Source organism: Diabrotica undecimpunctata, chromosome 8 (genome assembly GCF_040954645.1).
Source record: "Diabrotica undecimpunctata isolate CICGRU chromosome 8, icDiaUnde3, whole genome shotgun sequence".
NCBI lineage: Eukaryota > Metazoa > Arthropoda > Insecta > Coleoptera > Chrysomelidae > Diabrotica > Diabrotica undecimpunctata.
The window spans coordinates 62,886,305-62,899,086 of NC_092810.1; the positions used below are offsets into that span (position 1 = coordinate 62,886,305).

Consider the following 12,782-nt stretch of genomic DNA (forward strand, 5'->3'; position numbering starts at 1 on the left):
GCTTGGAAAGTTTCCTTATAATGTCTGTCTTGTTAACAAAAAACTCTTCTTCAGTTTCTGAAAAACGCATTGTATTGGGTGCCCTTCTATAATAAATACCACTGTAACCCTCATCTACTATTACAGTAATTCGCATAACATACATTCGAAATGAGTCCTTGGTTTTGCCGTAAACTTTTACTATAGCAAACTCTCCTGGACTTAATTCGGATAATTCATTATCAGCATCACTTTCAGAAAAACTTGAATTGCTGCTACTATCATGAAGTGATATTTGCGCGTCCGAGTCAGAAGAATATTCATATTCCTTTTTATTTAGTATATTTTGTTTTTCTTCAAATACTTTTCTTACTGTATTTTTATTTTCCTTAATGCTTTCCTTCCTTTTTTTCTCGTTTATTTTGTATTTCTTCTCCAGCTCTGAGATTTCCATTTGCTCTTTATGTGGAGTAGATGTCAGAAGTGTAGATTTCAATCCTTTTCTTGTTCGTTTTCTCTTTTTTGTTAGTTTTGGCAACGGAATGATATCTGACGGTAACGTAGTAGACATTTCATTTTTCGAGCTTCCGGGTTTTGATTCCCGGTTACTTGAAATGCTAGCTCTATCTGGTAGATTTTCAACATTTCGTTCTTCTGCTTCACCACTTGCTTCTTCTGCTTTACTATTTAGTTCTTCTGCTTTGTCATTTTCCTGACTTTTGTCTTCGTCAAATACAATTCTTAATTGTGTATCTTTATTATTTCGGTCAAGATCATCTACTTCTTCTTGCTCTTGTTCAGTTACTGAAGAAGGTAAAAAATCTTCTTCAGTAAAGATATTTTCATCTAAAGGGAAAATACCTGTCATTTTAAATCCATTAACAGCTTTTTCTATAGTAGCAGTTTTCTCATAGGCCTGCTTAAATAATCCAGCGACGTGGTATTCTGTGACTACTTGACCGGGATTAGATGTGGTCCAATTATCACACAAATCATCATAGTAAGCTTTTAATGGCCTAAAAAAGTTTCTGTCCAGTGGTTGAGTTCGATGGCTGCTATGAGGTGGGAGGCTGAGCAAATGGATGTTATTATTTTTTGCGTAAGTGATGGCTTCTAGAGTGGTATGGGATATGTGGTTATCCAAAATTAATAGCACTGGGCTTTCAGCGGAAGGATTTGTATATTTGCGAAAGTGCTCCAAAAATTGAAGAAACTTAACGGAATTCATGTATCCAGAATCAGTTACAGCCAAAACAGAACCAGCTGGAGCGTCCTTTATCAAAAGAGGATTTAGTCTTTTGCGTGCGAAAATAAAGAATGGTGGAACATAGTGTCCTGTTGCACTCATAGAACATGCAGCTGTCACAATTCTTCCTTGCTCTGCAGCTACATTTTTTGCTACTTCTTTTTTTCCAGTGGGAGCAACATGTTTAGGTAATTTATTTGGCACTGTTTGTAGACCAGTCTCATCCATGTTGTAGATTTTATTCGCTGGAAATTTATATTTCTCCAAGACAGATTTTAAATTTTGAAAATACTGTGTCAATTGATGTTTGTTGAACCCCATGGTCCTAGCTACACTGGTTTTTCGTGGTGTACGTAGTGAAAGGCGGTTTCGTTTCATAAAATTTCTAGTCCAATCTCTACCTGCTAGTTTTGATTGCTTAGAAAATTGATGCTGAATACCATTTCGTTCTGCAAACTGATATGCCAGAAAACGAAGCGATTTTAGGGTGAGCCCATAGAAACGTAAGTCTAAAGCTTTACAATGGTCCACTATTTGCTTTTCCTGTTCTGGAGTAAATACAGGTCGAAATCTACCCAAGAAATTAACGCTTCTGTCCGCTTTTAGCCTCTTTCGAATGGTAGATTCATCATAGCCAAGAGTTCTACCTATTTCTCGTGTTGATAGACCCCTTTCCTTTAAATGTTTAGCCTGCATAAAAACATCGTCTGTAAATGGTCTTAGGTTCTCATTTTTTCTCTTGTACGTCCTAAAACAAAAACGTAATTTTTACAAACAAACAAACAAAACCGTAATTTATACAAACTTCTAAAAAAAACTTTATGAAATAAGTAAAATTCTAGATAATAAACAAAAACTTCCTTAATGAGGCAAAAATCCGCATGCGGATCTTTGCCCCTTCCGACATGCGGACTTTTACCCCAAAGTTCACTATTAATTTTAGCTAGGCTTGTTTGGAACAAACTAACCTCAAATTAAAGATTTTGTGTCTTAACATTATTTGCAATAAACCGGCTTACATAAATTAGTTAAAAGACTTTTTAGAAAAATAGTTTAACACATACAATCTTCAAAAGAATGAATAAAAAAATTAGATTAGAACAGCAAAATTTAAAACTTACCTCATATTTTCGTTAACTACCGCCGCACGAAACACGTGTATAATCTACAGCGCTGTTCGAAAGGTACTGACCGATCCATGTGTGAATCAAGTTAATATATTCGCTCTGTCATCTAGAAAGCGTGTGCGGATTCTTACCCCATGCGGACTTTTGCCCCCACCTACCCTATGCAACAAGGAACAAGGAAAAAAAGCATACGATCAAAAATAAATGTCAGTCAAGAGAAACTCAAAGCTATTAAAACTCAAAAGAAGATGAGTCCATAATAATATTACAAGTGCACAGCAACTGTGATTATGGAATAAAGTAAATATATGGAGAAAATTCAAGAATTGGTGACACCAAAATAAAAAAGGACCTAACCAAATCATTGGAAAACAAAATATATAAAACACTGCACAAATTTAAGGAATACCTGACACAATACCAAAGAAGAACATTAACACTACACTACAGCAGGACACCGTATCTATACGGAGTTATAAAAACTCACAAAGATAATGTACCCCTCAGACCAATTTGCAGTAGCATGGATTCTCCTTGCAGCAGACTATCAAAGTTCCTCCTAGACATACACCCAAAGCAATTTTTGCAAAAAATAGCACAAAAATTAGAGAGGGATTATACATTGACAACAAACACAATCTGACAAAGAAACGAAAAGAAACAAAAACTGAATGTATCAGCTCTCATAGAGCTACTAACAATTTGTACGGCTAACACCTATTTTCAACTAAATAATGATTTCTATAAACAAAATTTCGGATTAGCAATGGGCTCATCTTTATCTCCACTATTAGGAGATATATTCATAGAGGATTTCGAACAAAACAATGTACACAAACAAGACAAACAACCCACAGTAAGGTGGAGATATGTAAATGATGTTTTCTCCATTTGGTCACATGGACCTCATTTGGACTTCTGATGGACATCAACAATAAAGAAGAATCGGTCAAATTTACTAAGTAAGAAGAAACCAAGAATTCACTTCCTTTTCTGGATGTGTTAACCACAAAAGAAGACGCGCCAAAACATCAGAAAAGAAATTATCAAGTCATTATATGATAGAGCCCGAAACACTTGCTCCGATAAATATGCATCTAAGGAAGAAAAAATCCTGCTAACCAAGATTTTGGACGAAAAATAACCACCCATTGTCATTTATAAACAAGGAATTTTACTAGATTGAAGAAAGGAAACAACAAAACACCACAAGCAATTTAAAAACACTCACAAGAAGGGATTCAAAGATGACAACAATACCATATGTAAAGGGGTTATCAGAAAAATTGAAAGGGTGGGAAATAAGTACACCACAACATTAAAAACAATCAACACACTGTGATCTATCCTGTTCAAAACCAAACCCAACAACACACAAGGAAGATCAAAGAACTGCATCCATAAAATAACCTATGAATACAATTTCTATGAGGGACAAACCACTGGACCACTAAGTGACAGGATAAACGAGCAACAAACATACATCAAGTACAGAAACTTCATTAAATCTCAGATATACGAACGAGCACAGAGTACATTGAAAGGATCCATCAATAATCATGAAAGAAACAGACAAGAAAAAGAGACAAATCAAAGAAGTAGCTCTCATCATACTTAATGCAGAAAAATGTATAGCAAACTCATCAATAGAATGTTCAAAGTCATTTGGTTCCACCATTTGAAGTGTACTGATTACTACTAGGAACGCGGGAGCAGATACTGAACACCAGATAATAAACAGACAGATAATAAAGAGAGAGAACACAACATACCAATGCTGCTCTGTTTCGTAGATTACACAAAGGATTTCGATTCAGTAAAATGGGATTCCCTCTGGAGTATAATGGAAAATATGGGATTACCTAACCACCTGGTCAACCTAATATGAAATTTGTATGATAAAAACTCAGCTAAAGTTAAAATACACGGAATATATTAAGATGCGTTCAAAACAAAGAAAGGAACTAGACAGGGCTGCATACTATAGAATGGTATGGAGGAATCACTATAGAAGACAGAAAAATCAGTAACCTGGGATACGCAGATGATACACTTATACTAGCAGCGAATGAAATCAAAATCACTGAACGGCCAAGACGAATATGCAAAAAATTCGGACTTCAGTTCATCACCGGAAAAACAAAAATAATGATCGTAGACAGAGCAAATAATAATCTACCGCACTTACACCAAATTGCGAATTTCGAAGTGGTAGACAGATTTGTATACTTGGGCTCCCTGATAACCAACAATGGCGATTGCTCTTCAGAAATCCAGCGTAGACTAGCAATGGCCCGAACTGCAACAGCTAAATTGATTAAATTATGGAAAGACCGAACAATAACAAGGAATACTAAGCTCAGGTTGGTCAATGCCCTTATTTTTCCCATTGATATATATGCAGCTGCAACAAGGACTCTCAAGAAAATCGATAGGAATAAGATCGAAGCCTTCGAAATGTAGGCCTATATATGTATCCGCCTGTATCCTGGACAGAACATAAAACCAACCTGTCACTTCATATAAAAGACAGGCTATTAAAAAAAGTAAACTGAGCATACCTAATTTACTTCGGTCACATAGTTGGAAAAACGGGAACCAAGGAACTATTGGTAATAGAAGGAAAGGTAGAAGGAGGCAGCAAGCCAATACTATTTAGAGTGTCGCCACCACCTGATAAGGGCCCAAGCAATGAGGAGGAGAATTACTGCTCTAGCTGCCATAGGCAAAATTCACAAAGCAATATTATTAATCTCGAAGAAGAAAATATTGATAGTGCTATTAACTTTGATGAAATTGATTTATAATTACATAATGAACATTTGGGGAGTGATTTTCACCTTCAAGATGAAGATTTTGATGAAATAATAAAAGATTCCTCCAGTCCACAGCGCAAGAAAGCACGCTTAAACGAATAATTATCTGAGAATTGAAAAAAACTACTTTCTATATGAAATAAATAAAAAATTTTAATTCAATTGTATAAATTAAATCTAATAACATAAAAGTATATTGTTCATTTTTATTAATGTATCACAGAATAGAACATTAAAAAAATTCTTTGGGAGTTGGTAATTCGTTATTTAGGTATTTCTATTCGAAAAACATCGGATTAAAAAAAAAAGAACAAACTTGCTCCAAGCTGAGTAAATACTTTTTTTTTAAAGTATTTCGATTTTGAACTTTGTAGCATTTGTAAATTCCTTGATATATATGTATTGAAATCCCCTCGTATTTGCCAAACCTACGAAGAATATTTTCAGTGTATTTCTCTTTATTTTCGTACGTATTAAAACACCGAATTCTTTCAATTTTTAAAAGTTTGTTTATTATTTCACAGATGTGTATTTTCTCGGCATTCTTTGATCGTTAAATCGCTCGATACTGCGTTTTAAATAAATATTCCCGTTTAATGTTGTGTTAATACCAAGTTAAGCGAATGAATTTAAAGGATAATTGCTCACTCTCGCTGAGGGGTTGTCACTGTTGACAGCTGCTTCTAGCGTTTGTCCAAAATTCTACGTCGAATTTGTATTGTTTTCTCATTCTTCGTACCTTTTCATGGAAATCTAGTGTGTAGTGGCAGTTAATTGTAAACTTCAATATGTATTTGCAGTCTAAGTGAAATTTTGAAGATAACCACATGTTGCCATTGTATTCTGTTCTACCTGTTCCAGTTTTTTAAGAAGAAAAGTTTCCAAAGTTTGTATTCCAGTGCCCCAACTTCAATAATTCGCAGTGTGGTATGGAGTTTTTGTTCGTGTGGCAGAAGTTTAAGCCCAGTTCTCCCAGAAATTGTCCAGTGAAGTCTAGTTTCCACCCTCAGCATTTTTGTGTAAAACCCCAGTGCAATCCAGGTAACTTTTGTGTTTAAATTTTAAAGGAAAAGTAAAAATAAACATTTTGATTAATAATTGCTTTCATTCATCATTTAAAAAGATCATTTTTAATTTGTAATATTTTATTTGTGTTATAAATTATAGCCCAGTAACATAGTAAGTGTTTCTCTTTATTATTTTGTAATTACGTTTGTAACTATTAATATAGCATTTTTTGTGCCATCTATATTTTGTAACTGTTTGTGTTGAGACAACAATAAATGTTTAATTTGTTTCCTAAACCATTTTGTTTATTTCTCTTAACTAACTCTCTAACCCTTTTTTGAGTTTTATTTAAAAATATATATTTTTCATTTCTAATAATTATTTCAATAGTTACAACTAGTTGTTGTAATCGTTATAATTTGGCACCTCGAAGCGGCGTCCATTTTAAATTGCTAGAGGTCTTTCTTGTGTTTTGTTTGGTTTGTCCCAGGAGATTCATGTAAGCACCCCTTTGTTTCATTTTTTTGTAGTTGCCCCAATCCGACCCTTTGCCATTCACTTATCCACGACCCAGCTCTCCAAATAAGCCCTGAGTGCCGTTCGCACAGTTTCGTTTATTTTGCTCTGCCCCAATAATTTCTGTCTCCAATTTTCAACCCCTTATAGCAATATCCTATGTGGTAGAAAATTCAATTTTCTTCAATCTAGCTTTACTGGTATTTTTCACCCGCAATACCGATCGTTTTTATTATTATAATATGTTATGAATATCTTGAAGATATAAACATTTTTATCGAAAAAGAGCTCCGAAAATAAAGATAATGGTTTAAAGATTACCATCCTATTGTTTATAACTTCCGTCGCAACTGCCGGTCAATAGTTTGACCGATTGTATCTCAGGTACCACTGCCGTAATTCAACTTTTTCTTCTTTTAAAAGAAACGTCTTGCCGTTTTCTGAATCTAATTTAAACTGATAGTTACCGATATTCTATTTGTTTATAAGTCAAAAAATTGTATACAATTTTAAAAAATTCCTGAAGCCGCCCATTTTTTATATGAAAAAAAATGACAATCTTCTATATGGTTTAGTTTTTGTCATGCATGATTTTAAACGATTTCAATTTTTTTTTTAATTTAGGATTGCAAAATTATTATGCGAAATCTATTAAATTGATTTTAATGAAATTTGGTGAAATTTTTTATATTATAAAAAAATTTTAGGCGAAATATGAAGGTCCTAGCATCTAAGTGGTCGAAAAACCTTGAATAAGAAAAGGCTTGTTTTCCTCACTTTTTTGTATTTATTGCTATTTTGCATCAAGATTAATACATTTATTCATTTTAAGCGCCAGTCGCATCTTACAGAAAATTCAATTGTCACTATTTTACTTCATTACGACTTTGCTCCAAAATGAATCGTTTTAAATTTATATGCAAGGAAAGTACAAAAAAACCATGATTTTCTTAATTTTAAATATTTTAATTTTTTTATTAATATTCCCAACCTATTTGAGAGGGAGGAAAAGTTAAGTATTATTATTGAAGTTATCGCATCACTTTTTCTGAAAAAAATCAGAATGCCACCTCTCACATTCAAATGTAGCCGTTTTCACAGACCCGCCATGGTCTATATAGACCATAGATCCTCACTAGAATTTCTTTGAGAGCCTAATAGTTTGAATGAAATTTTCCTTAGGGCCGCAAGTACAAGTGGTGGTATGAAATAACTTTAAAACTATATGACTATAACATAAGTTTATTACATTACGTAAAAACAATATAAGTATAAATTATATGGACTGTTTTGCATGTAAAAAGTAGGAAAATGTCTTTTACTTGACTCCAGGAATGTCACGTCCTAAATTTGTTAATTCTTTGAAGTTGACGGGCGAAATCTTTCACAGCTCTCTAGAGTGGCATCTATGTTAGCAGGTTGGGAAGAAACCGAAATTCTCAAAATGTTTTCAACGCTCTTACTAGTTAGCCTAGATCTGTACTTATTTTTTATGAACTTCAGCTTACTGAATGTAGATTCACAGACATATGTAGATGCCAAAATACAGAAAATTTTCTGAGCACAGTCAATTAAGTTAGGAAATTTGTCATTTTCAACTGCTTCCCAAAACTTATAGTGAGCTTTTTCCTTCTTTTTTTCTTGAAAAATACTTTTGAGCTCTGTATCATTCTGAAGATCAATTAACTCATTTTTCAAATCCCTAGCTTCGTATCCAAAAATAGAAAGATGAGCTACATTTGCTGTTGTTATTGCCCATGGATTTTCCACCAAGCAAAATGGTTCTTGGAACTTCCTGAAGTCACTAAACCTCACAGACATTTCATCCTTTAGGTCTGCTAACAGCTTCAGTAGGTCAGAAATCTCTTGACTTTCATCTGGATTTTCATCAAACAGTGCTTTAACGGAAGGAAAGCTGGAATAATCTTCATTTGACAATTCTTCAATATGCATATTCAGCTTCTGCTCCAGTGAAAACACAATACTCATCATTTTCGTTACAATGTTATTGTAGTCTCCTTGAAATTTGGTCAATGTTTCATTCATAATGCTCATTGTATCAGTGAGAAACGCTACTTTAAGCCACCAACTAAAATTATGAATATCAGGAAATTCTTTATTCTTTGTAGCCAAAAACAGAGTAATCTCATGTCGAATGCTGAAGAAACGTTCCAAAACTTTACCGTTACTCAGTCATCTCACTTCTGTGTGGTAAAGAATGTCCCCATATTGCGACATAAATTCTTTCAAAAATTATTGAAACTCTCTGTGGTTTAGTTCATTTGATCTTATGACATTCACAATCTTTACAAGTGTTTTCAGAACACAGTTGAAATTTTCACCAAATTTAGCAGCTAAGCTTTCTTGATGAATGATACAATGGAAATTCCATAAATTATCATTTCCCAAGTCTTTTTTCAACAGCTGAACAAACCCTATATTTCGCCCCAACATTGATGGGCAACCATCAGTACTCACAGAAAAAACCTTTTTCAAATCAATGCTATGCTCGTTAAAAAAATTACGGTAAATGGTAAATGTTTTTAGGGTCCATTTATTTTTTCGGGCATGCTTATTTACGAGGTTCACAAGGTTTTGAAACATCTTTACTGGCCGGTCAGTGCCACTGTGGTGGGGGTAGAGATGACTAATGCGAAATGCGGTACAATGCATGGCGCCGCTCTACACTACTGTAATATGATTAAATACATAAATAGAATCATAATTATATTAGAACTCGCAAATTTTGTTTTACTGTCTAGCAGTCTGAGGGCCGCATGCGGCCCACGGGCCGCGTAGTGAGTATGGCTGATATAGACTTATATTGTTTCTGTAAAATTACGTAACTAGGCTAGGTAAAAGAAATATGGAAGGAATACTTATACTCAATGTTAAATAAAAAGAAAAACAAACAAAATTAAGAAAGCATAGAAAGCGAGTTGTTGGGAAATAACCACAATTGTAGTTTAAAATAAGTTTATTTTGACGTCTCGATTTCCATTTCGGTACGTTCTCAATATACAAATTAAACAAATTTTGTTTCTGTTACTTGGTAAAGAATTCTTCTAATAATTTGATTTTATCTGACTCATTCATATTGACAATATAGACATACAGTTCATCTAATTTACATACCGTTGCACGTCATTATCTACGTCTAAGATCGAAGTTGACATAGTTGCCAAAGTATAAAAAATTTCTGAATCCATTTTAAATCAAATAGGTCACATAATTATTGCAAAAGTGGATTATACAACAAAATAAATTAAAATTTAATGTAAATAAATAGAAACAAAACAAGAGTTAAAAAATAATCTTGTTAAAAACAATTTGAGCCGCTTGTTTAAAAAACAACATAGTTTAATTAATAGTAAATAATAAAAACAAAACTAAAGTGTCAACACCGCAACTGTCAAATAAGTGTTACCAATTTATGCCAAAATTTCACCTTCGTTCGATTAAAGTTACAGTGTGTTCCGAACAAATGTTCGTCATAAAAACGCTTTATAATGCATTTATACGAATTAAATGAAACATATTATTGTGTATCTCTTTAAGTTAACATTAATAGAAATCTTTAAATATTATTTCTACGCGTATATAATAAAATATGTCTAGTGGCTGTAATGCCAGTGTACTCGGCAAAGTGATTCTAAAAAAGAACACACCTACCGCCTAAATACTTCGTGTTGGTATCATGTGACGTCACGGGCTATGACGCCGATGACGTGCAACGGAATATAAATTAGATGAAGTATATATTATACATTTTAAAGTAGATGACTTTAAAATGATATTGTCAATATTTTGAGTTGCGTGGCTGTAGCGACTTTATTGAAAGATAGATCTAGACTTTATTAGAAGATGATTAGAAGACAGTAAAATTCTCCTGTTAGTGATCCCATAGTAAATCATAAGGAAAAAACCTCATGATAATATCTCGACGTGGCAAGTATCCGGTCTTACTTTTAGTTTACTCTCAATATTAACATCAAACATTATTTTTACATGTATGCTATTTTAAAACAAATGATGTATCCTCGATATGTTATTGACTTAGTAATAGTGGTATTATCTTTCTATTGATTTCTTCTTTTAATAGTGGTTTAATAAGCTATATATTTTTTTGCTAGTCTCTAGTACTCGTATTTACTTTGTCAAACACAACTTCAACTAAATTATGTAGAAATATTATTACACTTTTTGTTCTTTAGTGTAAACTGTACAATTTAGCCGGTTGGTACGGGAACAAGTTATGTTAAGTAACAAGGTAAAAATTATTATTAAACATCCCATTTAATTATTTGCAATCTGTAAATTTTACAAAAGGCAAATGTTAATGACAGTAAGAAAACATTTAGGAAATCTGTCCAGTGGTACTTTCCTTTAACTTATCTAAGGTTGGGTTTGGAAAAGTTAACTACGACACAACACTACACTATAGAACAATAGTACTACCAAAGAATATAGAGGCATATAAAAGAATCTTTCACTGTCATTTTTTAGCGTCGGCAAAGGTTATACATAAAACAATGAAAGCTGATCATGATTTTAGTTCTGTATTCGTACCACTAGAGAGCGGCCATGTCAGCGATATTACTGCTTCTAAAATAAGAAAAAGTGGGACAACAAATGCAACTTTCCCCGATTTTGTTTGTACAATAACGACAGACGTGTTAGTGTGTTGCGACGACCCAACGAACGATATGCTTAGTGTAACTTCTCACACACCAAATTTTTTGGTGGAGGATCCGTTATGGTGTGGGGTGGTATTTCTTTGACCGCACGACGGACCTAGTGGTCATACAAAATGGAACTGTTACAGCTGAAAGGTACATATTGGAGATCCTGGAGCAACATGTAGTACCATTCGCTCCTTATATCGGTGAAAATTTCTTACTAATGCAAGATAATGCCAGACCTCATGCTGCACAGATCGTCAGAAATTATCTAGAAGAGGTAGAAATTAATACTATGGAATGGCCAGCACATAGTCCGGATTTAAATCCGATTGAAAATCCCTGGGATATCCTTGATAGGCGATTAAGAGCGATACCGATCCAACCAAACAACTTACAGGAAGTGGGAGAGAGGCTGATCCAGATTTGGAGAGAACTAGACCAAAATGAAATACGGCAATTAATTTTAAGTATGGGCCAACGATGTGAGGCTGTTATACGTAGTAGAGATGGAAACACTCGTTATTAAGACTTTTCTCATATTTTAGTTTACTTTTCTTATCATTTTTTTAGAATTTTCCGTTTTATTTTTTTTTTCTCCTGTACTTCAACATTTTTCTGATCATTAGACAAATTGTTATAATTACTAATAAAATGTAGAATAAATCTGGTGAAGTTTTATTTTTTATTCTTTGCCTGTGTACAAATAACATTGATTTATTGAAGTGGTGCGTTAATTTCTTGGAGAAGTGTATTGTTACGATAAATATCCTGGCCTAAAAATAACTGTAAAATATATGATGACTAATTCTAATATGTTTTAGATTTTACGAGAGGCTTCTATGTACCTGAACGACCTTCCAGAATAAGGTCGAACCGATGCGAGGGAAATCCAGTTTGCCTTTACCGTTTCGCCGTCGTCTACTCAAGAAGGTTTTAGACTTTTCGAGTCTAACGGTACTGAGTATATAACAGGACATTTTATTTGGAAGAAGTCAGTTAATAAAGAAAATTCGCGCCCGCGATAAATGTTACGTTCGCTTTTTAATAAATTATGTATCTTTAGTGATAAATAAATTAATATCAGTTATTGTGCTTTTTAATAAATTTAGATAAGAACCTTTTGATAAAGACATTATAAATTAAAGACATAACAATTAATAAATTCACAACAGTATATTTAATGTTTAGACTTAGTGGACTTGTTCGATGGGGGCTTGTTTCGGTCTAAATCAAAATTGACGGATAGGAATTAATTGATTTGCTTTCAAAATTGGTTATTTTTTCTCTAAAAGTAATTTTTCTAGTAACTTTGCCATAGCAGGGATTAGGCTAATAGGCCCATAGGATGTTGTTGGCGCAGCAGGTTTTCCTGGCGTAGAAATTAGTATAATTTGGGCTACCTTCCAGA

General features: G+C 33.5%; 1 protein-coding gene and 1 long non-coding RNA gene across 2 annotated transcripts in view; both read right to left on the reverse strand.

Moving 5' to 3' along the window:
• LOC140447626 (uncharacterized) overlaps window positions 1-12,782 on the reverse strand; it is a 96,459-nt gene that overhangs the window by 60,674 nt on the left and 23,003 nt on the right. The window lies entirely within an intron of this gene.
• LOC140447628 (uncharacterized) lies at window positions 1,405-2,496 on the reverse strand. The gene is made up of 2 exons (XR_011951618.1): window positions 2,347-2,496; window positions 1,405-1,973 (listed from the first exon to the last, which is right to left on the reverse strand). It is a non-coding gene; the product is annotated as an uncharacterized lncRNA (long non-coding RNA).